Source organism: Pyrus communis, chromosome 12, assembly GCF_041283825.1.
Source record: "Pyrus communis isolate YQ-2024b chromosome 12, ASM4128382v1, whole genome shotgun sequence".
Classification (NCBI taxonomy): domain Eukaryota; kingdom Viridiplantae; phylum Streptophyta; class Magnoliopsida; order Rosales; family Rosaceae; genus Pyrus; species Pyrus communis.
Window position 1 is genome coordinate 19,695,825 of NC_142576.1, and position 18,922 is coordinate 19,714,746.

The 18,922-nt window shown below is 37.8% G+C and overlaps 1 long non-coding RNA gene across 2 annotated transcripts; it reads left to right on the top strand.

Moving 5' to 3' along the window:
• Positions 1–11,011: 11,011 nt before the first annotated feature.
• On the top strand, positions 11,012–14,614 carry LOC148692451 (uncharacterized). 2 transcript variants are annotated; one of them, XR_015954352.1, is made up of 7 exons: positions 11,012–11,355; positions 11,581–11,669; positions 11,877–11,945; positions 12,765–12,833; positions 13,596–13,660; positions 13,734–13,835; positions 14,475–14,614. It is a non-coding gene; the product is annotated as an uncharacterized LOC148692451 (long non-coding RNA). The 2 variants fall into 2 exon arrangements; XR_015954351.1 differs by lacking the exon at positions 14,475–14,614 and having other exon boundaries at positions 13,734–13,865.
• The last annotated feature ends 4,308 nt before the right edge of the window (positions 14,615–18,922 follow it).

The following is an 18,922-nucleotide window of genomic DNA, read 5'->3' on the forward strand; positions in this document are numbered from 1 at the left end:
ATAAGTAGGGTGGTGAACCCTTAATCGGCCAGGAGGTTTAGCAGTAATGTGTGTGGACAAACATGTGACCAGTTTATCGATTCATCAACCAAAACCATAAGTATTTATATGGTCCGCATTTTGGTTGGATTAGTCCACATATATTCCCTTGAATCCATTATGAAAAGAGACTCGTGTCGTATCTTTGTGAGGAATGATATAGAAAATCAATTTCCTTAATGAGCATGCTTGGTAAAGTGTGCTTGTAGGAACAATATCCTCACTTCAGATGAGGAGATGCATTGTAGCATCATTGTTCGACCTAAGTGTCCCAAAAGGTCGTGCTAAAGCAAGCAAACTGCTCAATCACCAGGCTCCAGGCTGGCAACATGTGGTGTATTCCTAGTTGAAAGACAACCCACTGGCCCCAAATTAAAGTTTTATACTCATTTATGGAGGTGGTGCAAAGATATTCACTCTATTTTCTTCAATGGTTTCATTTATGATCATTGTCATCTCGAATATCCTTAAAAACTCAATGTCAGGGAGAATTTAAGGTCCCTTAAATGGTGATGTAGTACCATTCATACAACGAGGAGCGTGCCAATACTCTTAATCAGGTTGGATAGACCTGGAGTCGTTGTTAGAGATGTGATTTAGGTGTAAAGTTAGTGTGCGTAGTACGCATTCATCCAGACAACTAACTTTCCCACATTCCTACCTAATCACGTGTTTAATTAAATTGGTCACATGTATTAAGAAATATGATTCAATTAACTCATATTCAAGGACAATATCAATAAGATTATCCATAAGTAAAACATACACCAAACTTGAATCCAAGAACATGGAAAAATGTTCACAAAGTAAACCAAAGTTACTAGGGTGGATTTGGCCAACAAGGCCATCCATGTCAAAATTCTGCTCTTCCAACAATGTTTGGTGGAGCAAAATTAGTCTCACATATTGACTACTAGAATGGTACTCCTTAACAACATTGGTAGGGGCATGAACAGGTGCATAACCAATGATTTATTTCATCAAGACGAAAGTAGATTCTGTAGGGTTAAGGTTTAGGAATACTATCCCTTATTCTTGAAGTTTTAGGTCTTAGGTACCAAGGATCACGCTTCGGGCATGATGCCACACCTTAGCAGGCCCTGATTATATATTTGTGGTAGTAATCAGATCCAAGAATTTGGTAAACTTCTGCTTTCTACACTACTGCTTCAAAAGCCAGTTAGAAACAAGGAATGATGAGAAAAGTATTCTCTAGTCAAAATTCGATCGGATTTATAAACTTCAGAATTGTACTCATTCATGGACGTTATCATGGTGTGCTTCAGGCAATGTCTTTCATGCTTAAACGGTCTATAGAAGCGAGCCAAAGAGCCATATAATCCTCATTCATGAGGTATTTCCATTTGTAATGCTTCAGGCACAAGTCTTCGAATGAAGATCATAGCGAAGGCTTATTCAGCGTTTCCTTGTCATTGTTGGCTACAATGGTTTTTCAGCTTCTTGATAGTCAAGTGAAGATTCACGTCTTGTACCCACATAAAGTGGTTTCTAATAGAAACATCCAAATAAGGGAAATCGAACTTATGATAGTTTGACAATCCATTGAATTTGAGGGAACAAGATTGTGATTGTTGCTATAGGAATAAATCATCCATAAGCATCAAAGTTCGAACATTCAGGTTCTAAGACATGGTTTTCATGAAAAATTCGGGTTTTCATGGGTGTATTGTTTTACGAAAACTTCGGGTTTCAAGGGCACTAAATTTGAAACTACAGGTTCAATTTAGTTTATGAACGTTTAATTCATAAAAGAGAGGTCCCTACAAGAAACACAAAATGCAATATACAACTAAGTGTAGTGCATTTGAGGTTCTTCAGGAACTCAAGTGTGAGAGCTTCGTTACTACGAAAGTATGTCAACGGTTCAAAGTATAAAAATAAACTATTGAATTGTTAATTTCCAAAAGTGATCTTCAGGTCAATAATTTTGGATTCATTATCAGATTAATGGACTACAGGTTGCTTTTAATTAATTCAATAGATCGGGACCATTCAGGGTCGATCGTAGAAGCAAAATAATGTTAACATACGGGTTAATACTATTTAGAATGCTAAAATAATAGCATGTGGGTCAAAAAAATTGCCCCAAAAGATAATTGGGCTCGGGTTCGGTGCTTGGAGTAAAAGGCATGGCCCAAAAAAAAGGGCCTTGGGTGTAAACTTCAGGTCATGGGGTAAGGGAGAAACCCCAGCCGCAGCTGGGTTTCAAGGTTGGGCCTTGGGGATGGCACGGGATAAAGCCCAACAGATTTGTTGGCCTGTTAATGCATGAGAGCCCAGCCACAATGGGCTGGCGTCATGCAAAGACCAAATCCATGTATATGGGCTGATACCGGAGCATGCTATAAGCCTTAGTGCACACAGGACAGTAGCCCAGCAAGCATGAAAACTTGCTGACATGGGCCGAGAGCAAAAGGAGGTTCAAAAAGGAAAAATGCGGGCTTCCTTGATGATTGAGGACTACGAGCCCGAGACAACCCAACCAAGCCAAAGGCCTGGGGTGTGTATATGCTCACAGCAAAGTTGCAGTCAAGGTCCATGTGGGTGCAGCAAAGCCCAGAGGGTTGCTGCCCAATTTGTGCCGCAATGAGTGGTGCCATACCATTCCAAAAAAAAAAAATTCAACATATGTAGGGTTTAAGAAACCCTAGAATTGCTTCTAATTTAATTTGATACTTTGACTCACATATTCCATATAGTAATTTAATTGTGTGATGCATGAAACAAATATATATATATATATATATATATATATAGATTGATAAATATATGAACATATACAATATATATACTGGAAGGAAAATATAAACATAGGGGGGTTCATGCATCATGGGAAATGTTTTCATGCTTCAAGGTCGTTTCAAATATCTTACTTTATTTTAATCGTACCTGATTGGTAGAAAACAAATAAAAGCCTTTGAATTTGTAGAAAATCCTTCTCTGTAAGCCGGAATTGCATCTTCAATGCGTTGTATCACGTTCAACAGAAAAAAAATAAATTGAATCAATAGCATGTTGATCAATTCAAAATAATAAATTAATCATGAAAAGAATGATTAAAACGTAATACTCCCTTGATTGAAGAATAAACTCTCTTTAGCGCAAGATCAAGAGCGTGTTGATAACGTGTTGTAAGCATAATTTACCGAACAATTATGGAGGCCATAGAGAGAGAGAGAGAGAGAGAGAGAGAATGGTGCAACAATAGTAGAGAGAAAGAGAGAGATGTGTAATTGAGATGTGTTATATTCCACCCCATTGTACCTTTATTTATAGTAGTAGGATAGGTAAAAATCTTTCCCTTTAGGATTACAACATGTAATAGGTAATCTACTCCTAATAGGAATATAAGATACATTCTCATATCTACTAGGATTTACACAATCACATTCCTAATCTAATAAGACTGCAACAATATTAACTTTTTTGTTTGAATTTTTTCATTCTACCATCTCAGCTTTCTTTCTTATTTTACAAAGTTGCACACTAATTCGAATCGTCCATTTTCCAGGTCATACTTTAAAGATGAACTCTGCCAAAATCAAATCTGAAATCGTTTAGTCATCCCATGGTCATCCAACAATTTTGAGAGGAAAAATGAGGTGCTTAGACCATCTCCAACTCAAGGGTCCAGAGGGCCAAAGGGTAGAAAATAGCCCGAAAATCGTCTCCAACCAAGGGCTAGGCCAAAGGGCTCGTGGGCCCCACAGGACAAAAAATGGCCAAAGGGCCAACCTACTAGCCATCTTCAGCCAGCCAGCCAAAGCGCTGGTTAGCCCACTTTTTGTTTTTTTTTTTTTTTTCTTCTTTTTTTTTTCTTTTCCATTTGCCCAGCCCTTTTTTCTTCTTTTTTTTTATGCCCAACCCACTTTTTTTTTATGTTTTTTTTATGTTTATTTCTAATTTTTTTCCTATACCATTTCACCATTCCATACTATTTTACCTCATTTTATTTCAATTCTTCACATTCCATACTATAGCCCTTTGGTCTTCAGTTGGAGACCATTTTTTGTGACAAGGCTAAAACGAGCCCTTTGACCCTCGGTTGGAAATGGTAAGAAATATGACCCTGCACTGTTCATTAAAATATTAATTTCTTGGAGGGCCAAAGGCCTAAAACGAGCCCTCTAGCCCTCTTTTGGTTGGAAATGGTCTTAAGACCTTTATCGATCTCTAGAACCAGTTGGTTCAAATTGAACACAGAATTGCTCTTTTGGTGGACACAAATAATTTATATTCGGAAACTCATTTACCTGATGATATTACTCAGGCCATCTCCAACCGAGGGTTGGCCAGAGGGCTCGTTTTAGCCCTCTAGCCCTCCAAGATATTAATATTTAATGAACAGTACAATGTCATATTTGCCTCCGTCTCCAACTGAGGGCCAAAGGGCCAAACATAATTTATTATTTAAAAACTACAACTTATATTTAAAAACTACAACTTAAATTTAAAAACAACAAATTAAATTTAAAAACTACAAATTAAATTTAAAAACTACAAATTAAATTTAAAAACAACATTAACTTAAATTTAAAAACTACAACAACTTAAATTTAATATCCATAGTCAACATCATCTTCGTCATCCACCATTGTAGGAGTATAATCAGAGGTGAACAACTGTCGCCGAGTCATAATTTCTTTTTTTTTTCCCTATCAAAATAGGTCTTACTCATTGGAGTGTAATTCTAAGTGTTCCTTTCCACATTCTTTTCATCCATCTCTTCTTGTATTTGTTTGGCCCATTCTTCATGCCTACACTTTCTTTCTTTCGCCTCAAGGGAATTTTACTCTACCATTAATCGTAATGAGGCCGCCACTTCATGTTAAGCGGCGTAATCATCATTTGCCTTGCCCTTTTCCTTCAACCTTCGCGCCTTGTTTCGTCCCATAGCCCTAGGTATGGAACCTTCACCCGAAGATGGATTTTCTACCCTTGTTTGTTGAATGGTAGGAGATCCATCTTCATCCATATCTGCAGTTGAGGATGCAGTTTCGAATACCGGTGTAGGAGCTTTATGTTGAGGTGGATCTTCAAATAACACCCACCCTTTACAAATTTCCCAACAACTGTGAAACTGAAAGGGTTTCGAGCTACTCTCCATATACAATTCATCCGCTTGGCATACCTAGAAAATATAATTACAAAAATTAAAGGAAATTAATTTATGAAATTAAATGTAATATAATTAAATATTTAAAATAAATTGTGAAAACACTTACTTCGTCGTAGGAATTAAAGCCGCTTTCATGTCTACTTGCGGCTGCTAAAAATGCTTGATGCCATTTGTTCAAACTTGGCTGAAGATGTTCCTTCCATCTTGAAGAACAACTCTTGTGGTTTTGAATATTCAGTGGAGTGATGCATTCATAGAACTCTAACTATTTTTTGGATACACAAGTCCTACCTTTCATTGCAGACGAGGCCATTTGAAAATTATTGAAAAAAATTAAAGGCTAGATTTTTGAAATAGGAAAGAAAATATGAGAATTGAAATGGTGTAGGAATGTTGAAAATTTTGTGATGAATGGTGAATGAATGGTTTATGTATTTATAGGAAAAAAATTAGAATTTTTAAGAATTAAAAAAAAAAAATTGGCCCAAAAAACCAAAAATAAAAAAAAAAAATTTGAATCCAACGGTAACTGGCTTCAGCTAGCCATTGGATTCAAATTTTTCTTTAAGCAATCCTGTTGGATATAACCGACATGAATATATTTATATTAAATATACTCTTATCGATTATATCCGACATGATTGCTCTAATTTTCTGGCCATCCCAGGCTGGTTGGCTGGCTGCATGCGGCCAACTCTTTAGCCATTTGGTCCTTTCAGATTCTGTGGGGCCCACGAGCCCTCTGGCCTAGCCCTCGGTTGGAGACGGTTTTCAAGTTATTTTCAGCCATCTGGCCCTCTAGACCCTTCGGTCAGAAATGGCCTCACCAGATTACTTTTAGCATAGGGATTAATCTTACTTATAAAATTACACATTTATCTATTCTAAAGTTAGAGGGGAATTGGCTTGTTCATGGCTACAGTAAAAAAAAGCCCCTCGATTTCACCTTATTTGCAAGAAAGCCATCTGTTTTTGGGGCTGGGTTGGAAGGTCATTATGAAATGATAGGAGGGTAATTTTGTCTTCGAATATATTTCGAAATATTTATGGTGTTACCAGTCTATTCTAAAATAGGCCCTCGATTTTGCATTATTTACATTTATGCCATTGTGTGTGTGTCGGTGCTTCAGCCAAAACTAACAGATTTGTGAGGGATTTCAGGGAGAGGTGTGGGATGGCAGGGAGAGGAAGGGAGAGAGACGAGTGAGGCTGCCAAAAAGTGGGGTTAGGGTTGATTTTTTCTCCTCAAATCAAGGGTGGTGTCGGTGATTGAGAGATTGAGAGAAATGGGAGAAAGAGATAGAAACACACCCATTTGGCCTTCATTTTCCCCTTTCTCAAAGCCTTGCAACCAAAGCCCCAGAACTGCGCCCATCTCTGCAATAGCATTCGCTCTTGTTTCCCAAAACCACACAAACCTGCCCTCCATTTCTAGAACTCGAGAGCTTCGTCTCTCTTTGTTTTCAAAATTATAGGCTTCGATCATCTCCCCAACAAGCCCAGAGCCTTATTTTCTCCTGCTAAGCAAAAGAAAATCAAGGAGGCCTTCAACTTCGTTTGCAGTCCGCTACTACAAATCAGTCTAGAAACTGGAAAGTCCAAGTGTAAAACACACCAATCTCTTTGATTTTGGTATCTGCTGTGCATTTTGACAGACAAATGATAAATCTAACACATGCATGCTCTAATTTCCTTGGTAGGTTTCTTGAAATATTTGCATCTCATTTGTTGAAATTATCTGTTTTCTCCCCTTTGATGTATGTGTATGTATGATATGTGTATGTGGTGTAGATGCAAATTTCTTCCTCCTTGTTCTTGGACAAAATTGCACCTACAAAACAAATAACAACTTAAGTCAAGGCCAAGTGCCTCACGCGCCCATGATGAATTAGGGGGGGGGGGGAGGGAGGGCTTTGGCAAAAGAACCTCTGATGCCAAAGTTAGAATTTAGAGAGAAAAATGTTTAGAGAGTTTTTGGGAGTTTTGCAAGAGTGTGGAACTTAGCTTTTTAGAGAAAATGGGGTCCAATTTATAGAGCATGGCCGACCTTTAGGTGTTTTTTAGGGTGTAATGGGTGAGTTATTTGGCAATTAATTGATTAATTACGTAATAAATTCATTAATTGGCCAATTAACTCAATTTATATGGAATGTTTTGAAGGTTATGGAGTAAATACCTTGTTGGGAATATAAGATGAGGATGAATGAAATAATTTTGAATTTGTTACCTATTTTGGGCACTTTTGGCTTGGTTGAGGGGTACTTGCCCGCTACTCGCGCGTAGGAAACCTGGTGTGCCTCGAGGGTAATTTTGTCATTTTTACCCAAAAATCCGCATGTCGCATCTTGATTATTTTTGGCTCCACAAATGCCCCCACACTTGCTGGGCTGCTCGTAGGAAAGGATAGCAGGTGTAGAGATCTTGCTCTAGGAAACCTAAGACTGCTTCCTATTTTGATGATGATTCCCTCTTTAATATGATATTAGATGCTTCTAGGAAAGGGAAATAAATTTCTCTCAAAGCCTATTTAAGTCCACCTTAAGAGGGTTGTTAAATCAACTTTGGAAAGTGATTTATTCTACCCTACAAGAGAGAAAAAGCTTAGAGGATATTTGTTCCCCATCCCCTAGCAATCTTCTACACTTGCCCATGCAAAGAACCGTCTTTCGTTGCTTTCTTCATCTTCTCTGCGCCACACCGATGCAAGAAAAACTTAATTCTTCTTGTCTTCTTCTTGGGTGTTGCGGCATGTCGGCTGGCAAAGGCCAAGAGTCGACTTGTCATGGGCCAAGGAGGTGATGTAGCAGGGGCCATTACTTGAGCAGCTCGGCTTAATTAAATCCAAAGATTGGTTCGACATGGGCTGAGGAAATGGCGTGGCATGGCCAATTGTTTAGGTTACCATGCTTGGGCTGCCTGCCAAAAATGAGGAAACTTCTTGAGTTTGATTTCTCAACTGCCGTAGATGGAACAGCTAAGGATAGAGCTGCCAAGATCAAAGCTATTAAAGATAAAGTGTCGGATGAGCGAACTATTGAGTGCAAAAGTGGTTGCTGCTCCCTGACCATTTGCTACCTAGTTAATCTTCAAGAATTCGATCTTTTGAGCTATGTGGCTTTCTTACACTGGAGAGTTTACCCATATAAGTGTTAGGGAATTAGTTTACCCTATCGCGCTAGAGAGTAATTAGTTTACCCTCTCGGATTGGAGAGCAATTAGTTTATCCTCTCGCTCTAGAGAGCAGACCCATATGGATGTCGGGGAATTGGTTTACCTTCGAGCACTAGAAAGCATAGAAATCATTGTCGTGAGTGCAGTTGAGGAAAGCTGGACTGCCGAGACAACCAAAATAATCCTTAGCCTGCCCCCGGTTCTTAGTAGTTGGGCTAGTATGTCTTTCTGGTACTTGGCTGCCCTTCAGTGTGCCATTAGGCTGAGCTGCTCCATTTGTCCGAACATAATTAGTCTTTATATCCAACAATCTATATGGGGTAGTCTCGTCTGCTTGATCTTGTCACTGAAAGATGACTCGCTTATGTTGGTCATGTCTCAGTAGAGCGCCTTGTCAATAGCTTTGTTTCACGAGAAATTACACAATCGCTCGGTCATGAATCTTTCTACTTCTTCTTGAATTTTCCTTTGTTAGGGTGGCAAAGCTCTCGGCTGCCGCCGGTCGTGACCTGTTGGTCTAGGCTACTCTTCCATGTGTTCGGCTCATCTATGTCGCGGCTGTGATAGGTGTGGTATGTTCCTAGCAGGCGAGCGGATAACTAACAGACTGTCGGTTGAACTTGAACCGGATTGAGTGACTTCTTCTCTTCGTCCTCTGTGTTGCTTACTCCGACGTGAGGTGGAGGATGCTCTTTGCGGGCCTTGCCACAAATGAACACTTTGCCTGGAAGGTTGCTCATGTTGATTATCGGAATGTGGCCCCAACCGTGAGTGTATGTTTGTCTATGGGCCTAACTGAGAGTCCACTCTTCTCCACACACTAAGACGGGAGTATACGCTATCTCAGGGGTCCAGTCAGTAGTGTACTTATTAAGAACACTCGGTTCATGACTGGTCAAGTGGCTGCTTGTCGGGACGCTAGTGGAGAGGTTCGTCTGCCCTCATTCTTCCTTGGGACACCTTGTCCGGGGCACATTGGATCTCGGTGCGTTGCAAGAGTTGATTCACCAAGGTTGTCTGTTATGCAAGGGCGCTCGTCAACTATATAACTTGTCAGGACAAGTGTCGTTCGCCATTTGGATTGGAAGAACTTGGAAGAAATATGCCTCCTTGAGCAGTGGAAGTGTGGTAAGCTTCAGGCACGAGATTTGAATTGGGAAATGTCAAATCCGCGAAGAAACGTGGTGAAAATGCCCCCGGCTCGATAGTTGGTCCAGATGGCTGAGATAGTCTTGGGTCGATTTGGGCTGCTTAGAATGCCGCGAGAGGAGGCTGGGCCACGGGAATGGGCTACTTGGCAGGAGCAGGTTGGGCCACGAGAGTGAGCTGCTCGGCGGGAGCAGGCTGGGCCACGAGAATGGGCTACTCGGCATGTAATGCACGAGGGTGCAAGGCTTGGGCTCGACTTGGCAACGCGTTGGGCTCGGTTAGGCGTCGAATGACATGGCTTAGGCCGTGGCCTTAATGTCGTAAGCCGCCTTGGATGGCACAGCTCGGGCCGTGGTGGTGAAACTATGGACCTTGCCGCGGGTAGCTACAGTGGTAGCCACCGCGGTGGTTTCCGTGGTGGAAACTCGTGGTGGGGGTGTCATTCCACCTATTATCACATTTAGCCTCATGGATCGATGTGGTCCCATCTCTTGAATGTTGAAATTTTCATTTGTTGAATTTTCTAAATTTCTAGCCATTGTACTTCTCTTTTACGTTTGATTAAAGAATTTTTGCAAAAAAAAAAAATTCTAATAATAAGAACGTACGAAAAATCTACAAATAGACAAGAAAATAGAAAACATTATGTGAGAGTCTTCTACGAGTGTAGGACTCAACTCTCAATGAAAGCACCAATTTGTGGATGCAAATTTCTTCCTCCTCGTTCTTGGACAAAATTGCACCTACAAAACAAATAACACATTAGGTCAAGGCCAAGAGCATCACACGCTCATGATGAATGGGGGGCTTTGGCCGAAGAACCTCCGATGCCAAAGTTAAAATTTAGAGAGAAAAGTGTTTGGAGAGTTTTTGGAAGTTTTGCAAGAGTGTGGAACTTAGCTTTTTAGAGAAAATGAGGTCCAATTTATAGAGCATGGTCGGCCCTCTTTGGGAGAGAGAATGGCTGGCCTTTGGGTGTTTTTTAGGGTGTAATGTGTGAGTTATTTGGCAATTAATGGATTAATTAGATAATAAATCCATTAATTGACCAATTAACTCAATTTATATGGAATGTTTTGAAGGTTATGGAGGAAATACCTTGTTGGGAATATAAGATGAGGATGGATGAAATAATTTTGAATTTGTTACTTATTTTGGCACTTTTGGCTTGGTTGAGAGATGTTTGCTCGTTACTCGCGCGTAGGAAACCTAGTATGCCTCATAGGTAATTTTATCCTTTTTAACCAAAAATTCACTTGTCGCGTCTTGATTATTTTTGGCTCCACCCGTGGGATTTTAGATTCAATTTTGTGGCATGAAAATTGACATTTTTAGACTTAACCTGTGTTGAGAATTTTGTGTGATTTTTTTTTTTTTTGGGGGTTTGTGGGATTTTTATTTTTGAGATTTTCCAGTGAAAGCATTGTTGTTGTATGATTTTTTTTATTGTGGGTTTTGATTGTTTGGTTATAATTTTGGGTATCTGTTTTGGTTTTTTGAATCGATTTTTGTGTAATTCAAAGTTTTGTATGGATGATCGTTGGTTCTAAAACGAATCGAGCTACATACATGGCTTTGCTTCCCATCTACTGAAAACGTTACCCTTCTTCTCTCTACAAATTCTCTTCTAACTGTCCACACTTTTACAAAACCAAAAACCAAAATTATAAATTTTGATCAGATTTTTCTTCAGATTACAGAGAGAGAAAGGGTCATTTATTTTTGCTGTTTTGAGAGAGAGAGGATTTGAGGTGGGTCGAGTGATGAGTGTTTAGGATTTTTTATGGGAGGGATGAGATAAGAGTAAAAACGATCAGGAAAATCGAATTCTTTCTCTGAAATTTCATCAACACTTTGTAACAACTCCAATTATTTCTCTCATTTTATATCCGTTTCTGTTAATTTTTGTAAATTTTCAGATTATGGGTCGTTCCCAATTTCCATTTTTTCTTTGGGGTTTATGTTATTTTGATGGAGAAAGGTCGTATTAGCAAATAGATGATATTTCAAAATTATGGTCGTCTGATTCACTTATTTTTGTTCTATCTATACTATTTTTGGATTTTTCCTGTACATTACAGAATTTACTGACGTTTGATAAATGTTGAACGAAGTCCTTCAATGAATCTCTCAAGGCGCTGAAAGCTGATATTTTGTTCGTCAACACTCTGTAAGAACTCCAATTTTTCTCTACTTACACAATTCCAAAGCACTGTGTAATAAACAGTGGAAGTTTGATTCAGATTGTAGGAATTGCCGTGCAATTTTTTTACCAATATGTTTATACACTTATGGTACTCCAATCTCTTTCTCTCTCTCTCTCTCATTTCTTTCAAAATCTCTGACTTTCGGTGGTTTTGTTTTCTTGCAAATGTAGAAAGCAATCTCAACACCGTTGCGGGCGAAGGAACGCCGTCATACGAGCCCCCAGAGCACGTTACTGTTGGTAATTTTACTTTTTCTGATTTTATAGGAATTTGTTGTCTGTTTGATGAGAAAATATGGAAAACTAGAGAAATTTTTTGAATTTAGGGTTGCTATAACACGAATTTTCACTATGATTTGTGATGGGTTTTGGGTATCTTTCCTCTCTTGTGCTTTTTATACTGCCTGCATCAACCCCTTTTCGTTTTTTGTCTTCTCTTCCAACTTATGACCTCAATGATATTAGATAAGGCATTTTTAAATTTATTGCTAATATTTTGAACTTTGTGTTGTACCAATGCCATAAGGCATTTTGATTTTTGACATTTTGTTATGTTGGTTGGAGAGTTAGAGACTTTTGCTCTCTTTGCATTTTGCCATGCTGGTTGGAGACTTGCGAACTATTGATTTTGAATGCTATTGCTCTCGGTATTCTTTACAATTATTGATTTTGAATGCTATTGCTCTCTTTATTCTTTAGAATCGAGTATTGGAATTATGAATGGGACTGATTGGATGTATGACTTTGTGGTTTCCTGAATGGGTTTAGTTTTGTACAGCTTGAAATGTTGGTATTGTTTTTGTTCATGTAACTTTGGTTCATTGTTCGTTGTGGGATGAGATTTGGGATCTATTTCTTTGTTTGAGTTTTTGCATATCGAATTTTTGAGAGCTATTTGATAAGAGTCAGGCCTGTTTAGAGACAGGTTTTATAACTCAAACCATTTCCAATAGCTACTTGGTAATAGGACGAGTAATTAAGTATCAAAGAGTGAGTTCATACATATGAAATCCTGTTTAAGCTTACTTTTTCCCTTATGAATATTTCTTCATCTGATAGGCTGATGCTTGGGCTATTGAGAATTTTGCTTCGGTGGCAAAATACCTCTCCGGCCAAATTATAGGACAGGTGTGTAATTCTTATTTTGCCTTTCTCTCTTTGATACTTTTCATGTGTATTCACTTGGGAAAAATACTTAAGTCTTAATGATATTAATGCTGTAGGATCTATTTTCTTCTGGAGCCATAAAATCTGCAATAGGTTTCCAAGTATACAAGGAGGTTGCTAGCCTTTCAGGGCTTGACTTCGGTTACACAGATAACACTGCTGTATACCATACAAAGGTTTTTTATTAGGAAAACTAATAAAAAGGGCTTGAAAACTTTGAGTTTTAACGATAAGAACAAAATAAAAGGTAAAGTGAATAGTATCAAGATTGACTTTTTAGTGTAAAAATGTGGTTTTTCGTTAAAATTCCCTTTTGCCCCCTTTTTTGGGATATTAGTTACAAAATCTGTTTGGAGCATAGGTGTGAAATTAACAGGAGGGGTTAGTAAGTTAATTAGTTAATTTGATTCTCAATGGATATGAGTTAGAAAACTCATTGTGATTTGTAGATATAGCCTAAAGACTTAAAGAAAACAAAGTTTGTTTTGAGTACTTCTCACGTCATTGAGGCACAAATGTTATCCCTGCATTAATTAATTTTCTTTATATCGAAATTGAATAAATCTAATTTTCTCCTTGATACCCAAATGCATTAAAGTAATTGTGATTGAAGCTTGTTTATGTCTACTTTCCAAGATTCATTTTTTATTACTAGATATCTCACTCCGTTGACGAGTGCTTTTTAGTTAACTAAAAAAAGGCTTTTTATTCTTTGGTTTTCAGGACTACTGTTACCGTTTACAAGTCAACCCCACAATACCAAAGTACAAGAGAAACAAAGATTGGAGGTAATTTTTGCTCTAACTTCTTTGGAAGTTAATTGACAATAGTTTCTAAGACATGTATTGTGCATTTGGCCAGTGTTAACTACGGAATCAATTAAAAAGCATTCCGTAGGGGCTGCGCTGCCATTCAATTACTCTTGGGGACCCGAGGAGGGTGTGATCATATGCTTCACTTCGGGTACAAGCTCTCACTACCCTGTTTATTTGTTATCAAAAGATTTGTAATTGATGTTGGAGCAATGTCATTGTAGTACTAATCCCTAAATGTATTTTGTTAATGTAAAGTTTATAGAATACAAATTCAAACTGAAACACTTATTTTACCATGTGTATTCAGCTGCTTTGATTGGTTCCTGAATTATTTAGAGATCGGTGTGTTCAATTGTGGTTTTTCAGAATTTTCTGAAGTAAAATATGCATTAAATGTTTTGTGAGATAAGCAATTTTTCAATAGGGTAGTTGTGCTGCTGGTTTTTGATGATGTGCCTAATGTTTATTTTGGATTGAATTTCAACTTCTACATAGATTTATGATTAGTAATCTCTCATGGCAGTTTGGAAATGATAATTTGTTCAGGAGCTTCTGTGTGCTGTAATTGAGTGTGTTAGCGTTATTTTACTTCTCGTTCAGATGTTAAGAAAAAATTCCTCAACTTTACAAGGAATGGGGAAAGATGAACATACTAATACACTTCATTTTCTCATCAATATCAGTGATGAATATATTTGGTTTGCATCTTTCTTGATAATAGTTTCCCACTTTCCCTTTAAAATATTTGAAAGCGCAGATGATTTTCCTTTTGTATTTATTTTGCTAGGAATTGTTATTGGGAGGTGTTAAATGGACCGTGAGAATTGGGTTTCAAGTCTCTGAGGGAAAGAATGAGATGAGTTTGTGGTAAAAGTGCTAGGAGGAAAAGGTGGATAAGAAACCAGTACATTGGATGCACAATATCAGTGATGAACACTTTTTCTTTTCTTTGTTTAGAAAAAATTTGAAAGAGCTAATGGTTTTGAATGTGCTTAAATGCAAGATTATTTGCAAAATTTTGTTAAGATTTTTTATTGTTTGGATTTTTTTTTTTTCCATAAAAATTGTGAGAGGAAAGATATAACGATAGACAAAAAACTATGTTCAACAAGTTTGGATGGTTTAAATTGTAGAATTATTTTGTTTGATAGTAGAGACGGTTTCAAATCCCGCGGCAGAGCGCAGGCATTTATGCTAGTATAATCTAAACCGAGACGAGTTATTGAGAAATCTTTTAAAATATGAAAGAATTAGCAAACAAAAAATTTCTTAATCTAGAGGAAAAGTATCTGTTTCGCTGGTTGTCGTTGTAGGAAAAAAATACTACTTTCTTTCATTGTATGGTGAAAATAAAAAAGCTTCATCAAACTTTGGCTTCAAGTCGTCATGGTTTAAATCTTTTGGATGGTCCAGTAGCTATTCAAGATGACATTGTGTCCCATTACAAAAAATTGTTTTCTTCATGTGATGATACAGCCGTGACGGCGAAGGAGAATATTTATTTGCTTAGGGTGCCCACCCCTGATGTATTTTCAGTAGTAAAAAGATCCTTGTAGATCTTTTGGACCAGATGGGTTTAGTGGTTGCTTATTTTTTGTTTGTTGAAGTATTATTGGTCTAGATGTGGTTTCGGCATTTCAAAACCTTTTTGTTGATGGCAAATCCCTCTTTATTTCAATTCTAATTTGGTGGTTCTTATTTCTAAAATTCCAGGTGGATCTCTAGTTTCGTAACTCCATCCTATTACTCTGGTCAACTTTGTTTTCAAAAAAATCACTCGAATTGTCACTGCTAGACTGGGGCCAATTGCATCCAGGATTGTTTCCCTTCAACGGCATGCTTTTCTTAGAGTCGTTCCATATCAGATACCACTTCTTAACTCTGAATTAAGGTTTTAAAAGACGTTAGGCGCTAGTTGGGCAGTGAATTAGGGCCTAGTGCCTAGGTAGCTAGATGGGGTTAGGTGGGCGCCTATGCGGACGAGGCGGATTTAAGTAAATCTATTATATTTGGTGTAAATAAGTGTCTGTGTATATTTAAAATATATATAATTTCAACATAAACTACAAAACAAAATAACATATATATTATGAAGTATTGGAATATAATGAAAATATGGGGAACAAGTATATAATGTGTGTTTATTTAAGTATTCAACAAGTCTCTTACAATTTATTAAAAAGAATAAAATGTAAAATGAAAGTTATCTATTTTCTATCTAAGTGAGTCACAACTTAGATAGGTGCCTAAGCGGGTCTGGTCGGGCTAGACGGGCACCTCAGCAAGTTTAGACGTCCTTTCTTAATTTTCAAATGTCTCAGCAGGTCTAGGTAATTGTTTCTAGATACTTTGCTCTATAATTTACGTATAAAGTTATTGATATTACTATTGTAATATTATTTCAATTTTTATTCTTGCCATTTCTGAACTTTAATTATTGTAGATTTTCCCTAGGCCTGTAAGCAGACCCAATTTGAATCTATAATCAGATCTATTTATAATCGGATTATTGGATTTGGATTTTGTACGTGTTTAGGTTATTGAATATGACTTGTCCATCCATATTCGTTAAGCATCTGATCCGGATTGGATTATTGTGCTAATTTGGATTTTTTTAATTTTTTTAGTTAAAAATCCTTGAATGATGTAGAAAATAGTGTAGTTTGAATGCTTGAAAAAACTTATATTACTGTCTTAATTATAAAATAATATAGAGAATATGTGATCTGTTATTGAAACTAGCAAACAGATATGATTTCTCAACAGTCCTTATAAGTGTCTCTTCATCATCTTGGTCAGAGTAAAGGACTTCCAATGCAGAGTTTGCAAGTACAGACCCTGAACCTAAGACATGGTAGGCGCAACTTATCAAGGTATAATGAGGGTATCTACTAAGGGACCATCAACGTGGAAAATCTCTTGTCTAAGTCCTCCAGCAATGATCATTGAACACATTTAAAAAAGGAGGATTCCTTTTTGTTACTGGACGCCGCACAAAATCTTTAGAAAATGATGAAAGAAAAATCATCTGTGATAATGTCGTAAAACGATAGGCCATGTCCGGAAACGTGTGCTAGAGTGTGAAATGAGTCCTTCTACCGGCGGAATCGGTAAAAACGATAGGTCATCTCTGGAAACATGTGCTAGACTGTGAATTGAGTCCTTCTACCATTTCTGAAGTAGCACATTTTGTTATGGATACACCGATAGTACTCTCTCGAAACAATAAGCCAGATTAGTAAAAACAATAAGTTGGTGGTCCCTTAGCAGCTTCAGAAACAGTAGAAGAACTCAATTCACACTCTAGCATACATTCCCACAGACGGCCTATCGTTTTTACCGATCCCACCGGTAAAAGGACTCAATTCACACTCTAGCACACGTTTCCGGAGACGGCCTATTGTTTTATGACATTATCACAGATGATTTTTCTTTCATCATTTTCTAAAGATTTTGTGCAGCATCCATCAGTAACAAAAAGGAATCCTCCTTTTTTGAACGTGTTCAATAATCATTGCTGGAGGACTTAAACAAGAGATTTTCCACGTTGGTGGTCCTTTAGCAGATACACCTCATTAAACCTTGATAAGTTGCACCTACCATGTCTTAGGTTCAGGGTCTGTACTTGCAAACTCTGCATTGGAAGTCCTTTACTCTGACCAAGATGATGAAGAGACACTTATAAGGACCGTTGAGAAATCATATTTGTTTGCTAGTTTACATGATCGATCTACGGGAGGGTTTATTAAATTTTATAATGTTCATGGTGAGACACATCAACATCTATTCACTAAACACACTCTCTAACTATATGGAGATATATATGCAAATCATATTAAACCGGACGAGGTAGCTATGCTTATAACTGAGTTGTTTGATATATTATGCGCACACCTTTTTCTTTTGCCAATAACTGAGTTGTTTGATATATTACTCTGCCACTAAAGATTACTTAGTTCATATTTCTGCAATTTCAGCAAGGTGTTGTCATTATGGCAACTTAATATGTTTACAGCCCCACAAACTGCGCATTTGGTCGCACTTTAGTCTTCTTATGACATAATATCAATGTGTCTTTATATTCAGTGTCATGTGGTCTCAGTACTGGTTTCATCATCACCTTTTGTTTTATAAGGAAGGGATCTAGGGTATCATCTATATAAAAATAAGTTAAGGTCCCTGTTATGCTAAACATGCATACACACCTAAAGTTAACCTAGCAGCCCCATTTCCACTTGTGCAAACATGATGCGTATGGAGAAGAAAGAATATCAATATGCATGTCTCTTATTGTTCAGTGTCTGATTATCATTATCACCTTTCCTTTAATAGGGAAGGAGCAACCAGAGGATTCTATGAATCCCGAATTTGATGATGATATTACTGGTGATGGTACCGACAAGCATGAGATTTGTGTTTTTTGCGACTCTGGTGATCAAGGCTCTAGCATTTGCCCCATTTATCAGAAGTGCAAAGAATCTTGGGGTCCTGTAAGGGACATATGCTTTCGCAAGCAAGTCTTCATCTTATGACTCCTTTCATTCAGAGCATTCTCATTTATAGCTTCCAAGTTTATGCTTGGCTGCGTCTTCTCCTAAATCAAGTACAACATTGGGTGATAAATTTTTTCTGATCAGGTGATCCCAATTCTTGTGGCATGTATGTTGTCGTCCTATGAATCTCAGGGTTTAGGCTTGAAAGATTTGTTAGTTCTAAATCGCTCTCTTCTTCTGAAATGTTTAAATCTCGTTCTTTGATGGCTGTTTTTACGCATGCTCTTGATTCCTTTATTGACGCATAATAAGTCTGTCATTTGCCTTTGTTTTAAGAAGATTATCCCCATTATCTTGTCAAATTCGACATGCGTCCTTGGAGATGGTTCACAAATTTCTTTTTGGTTAGATAATTGGTTGGGCAGGCCTTTGGTATCACATCTTGAGATTCCTAATGCTCTAGCTCATTCTATGAATAATCATGCGCGGGATTTCAAACTGGTTTTCATTCGGATTTACCTGCCATTTTCTGTCACTTATTTGCGGAGGTGGCGGCTTCCATTGATGCTACTCCTTTCCCTTTACAAGCATCTACTGATTCCTTGTGTTGGTCGGGATGTTTATCTGGTCTCCTTTCGGCGAAAGAGGCTTATTCTCATTTGCTTAGTTTTGACAATCAAGTCTTCTTGTTTGGAAGGTGTTGCAAGGACGCCTTCTCACAGATTCAATTCTTCAACGCATG